This window comes from Sebastes fasciatus, chromosome 2 (assembly GCF_043250625.1).
Source record: "Sebastes fasciatus isolate fSebFas1 chromosome 2, fSebFas1.pri, whole genome shotgun sequence".
NCBI lineage: Eukaryota > Metazoa > Chordata > Actinopteri > Perciformes > Sebastidae > Sebastes > Sebastes fasciatus.
In genome coordinates this window covers 9,155,977-9,158,674 of record NC_133796.1, presented here as the reverse complement: position 1 = coordinate 9,158,674, position 2,698 = coordinate 9,155,977, and the positions used below count along the sequence as shown (strand labels likewise).

Sequence of the window (2,698 nt, the reverse complement as noted above, 5' to 3'; positions counted from 1 at the left end):
ACTAGACAATGAAATAAATGGAGAGTTATTTTCTATACATTGCTTCTGTACTTATTTGTATGTCTGCTTGCCTGCTGATTCAGTCCATAACAATCAACATCGCTAACATCACAAGTTAATCTTGCATAATCTGTGTCTTCAAGCTCAACGAGACAGGATGCTGTTGTTATATTTCAAACTAAGGTGGCTCCGATTGCCACCAATCTTTATCGGCCGATATCCGCTCTAAATAATTTGACTGGTGGTCTCTATAAAGGCCGATCATATTACACATTGATTCTGAATTGAAACGCTTTCCATACTCATTTGCCTGCTCTTTAATTTGCTCTGGGAGCGAAACAGCTGGACCCTGGAAACACACACATACACAGGCCCGGCACTGCGGAGCTCAGAGGCCAGCTCACCATCTGCAGCGGTAGTTTCACCATCTGTCTCTGATCTATTTTTTCCACAAGCGAATCTGGCAAGAAAAAATACTGATAATCTATGACAACGATAGAGGCCTAAAGGCTATATGATATAAATCATCTGATTCTGATAAATGATACAATATGCATCCCAAGCTTGCCAACCCTTTTGATGGCTCTGGAGTTATTGGAAATGTTTGGATCAGAAACAATCCTATGCAGCCACCACTGGTATCCAATTCTAGAAATAGTATAGCCTAATATTCACTACCGAGCTGGTTTGTAACCGGTACCGGCAACTCCGCCTCTCCTCTGCTTCGCTCTCTGTGTGCATGCCGAAGCTGCCCCGGCGCACTCAGTGAAACACAAGAGCAGAATGAATATAAGGGAAACACTGATAATGTAGAATGAATAGACATGCAAAAATGTTGATATAGAATTTGAATGTCAACATTATGAATGAAGCGTTGAACTATTCGGTACAGCCCTTCTGAACCCATACAGGTCTAATGACAATGACGGAGAGTATGAGATACACTCTGAAGTCCCGGAGACCCCTGATGCCGTGGGTTTGGCCGAACGGAAACATTGTTCATGATGATGTCATTCATTATATAGCCTGCCTATCAACTGTATTTTAAGCACAATGAACACAGATAACATTTGACCGGAATTACTACCATTTGTTCGGGACATTGAAATTTTCCAGGACTTGTGAACCGGCACACACAGAGCAGAAGAGCAGAATCGCTTGTTCATCAGCACAGAGAAGTGGCTTCAAAATAGACCCTGTGACCGGATCGGCCGATTCTGCTTCCAGCGGATGGTGATCAGCTCCAAAAATCCTGATCGGAGCACCCGTACTTCAAACCAATAAAATCACAAAGGTTGGAGCTTATTTGTAATCTTACAGAAAAAAAGGGACATTTTAATCTCCAATCAATAGGACTTCTAAAGTCTTTTAACCATTATTTTAAACAAGATTCTCCAAACCTTCACAAGATTGATGAGATGGAGTACTATTATGGTGAAAGATAATAAAGCAATAAAGTGCTGAGACTGATACAGTACAACCAGCTAGAGACAGAAACAATAAGGAGTAAGAGAAAAAGAAAACAAAGAAATGAGAGATGACAGATGGCAGCAGGTCAGACAAAAGAAAGAGATTTCATTTTCTGCCTGAGTTGGCAGAGCAGTAGGAAAGAGTGCTTGTCAGTGGGGCGTTTGCCCTGCTGGTTGTAAGGTCTGACATCTACAGGACCCTGCACTCATCCTTCTGAGCTGAGTGGCAGGTTACATTAGAAAAAAAAACTCTCCCTCCCCACATCTGAAAAGAGAATTACAAATATACAAGTCCAAATATAAGACGACCCTGAATATGAGAGAACACTGTCCTGGTTACTCAGGATTACCCGCAGACCTCACTGTCATCAGTTTTCATACAGACTCTTTCTCTCTTTAACAAGACTTGGTCAAAACCAAGTATATGTCTGGACCGTTTATGGACAGTCTGTGAATTTGTGGCTCAATTGTTACACAAATAGTCAGTGGTCATGTCTATAATGTTAAATCCAGCGGTACATGTCCACCAGGTCCAGCGAGGACTCTAGGGGACGCACTGCTCCACTCAACTGGCCGTTCAAGCGGTGACATACTCTATCGTGGACCCTGGTTTTCTGCTTGCCGTTTCAAACAGGAAACAACATGGTGGCATAAAACAATCCACCAACATCTACTTCTGAAAACATTTTAAGCGAGAAATAGGCTATGCCACTGCTGAATCTCGTTTCATTTTAGAACTAGATTGCCAAGTTTGACAGCTTGGTCCAAGTTTTGTGAGCCGGACGCGTCACACTGGACGGAATCATTTGCATAAAATTGAGATTTTTCACCTTATGCAAATACAGACCCTCTCAAACTTGCTGCAACTCTCCCACCATGCACTAGGAGACTGCTTCTCAAAATGAATGGAAAGCGTTGAGACGCCCTCCGTCAACGGATCTGGTGGAAATGCGGAGATAGAGGAGCACTCGCACCGGTGAGTGGAACTGCTGACATGCCCCCCTGAAAACGTAAACAAAGGACAGTTCCTGCCTTTTCATTTTGAAAGAGCAACGGCCAATGAGGAGTCTCCAACACTCGGCCGACCAATCGTGTAACTTCATTACTCAGCCAGTCACTCAGTGACAGACTTTTGCGTTTGTACTGTAGGGCTGGCCCTCTAACCAAAATGGTACTTATTACACAATGAGTAGTATAGTGAAGTGTAGTTTGCCAAGGACAAGTTGTGA

General features: G+C 43.0%; 1 protein-coding gene across 1 annotated transcript in view; it reads right to left on the bottom strand.

Annotated features, from left to right (window-relative positions):
- The window catches only part of cep89 (centrosomal protein 89), a 91,325-nt gene that overhangs the window by 58,810 nt on the left and 29,817 nt on the right, over nucleotides 1–2,698 (bottom strand). The gene's annotated exons all lie outside the window — the stretch shown is intronic.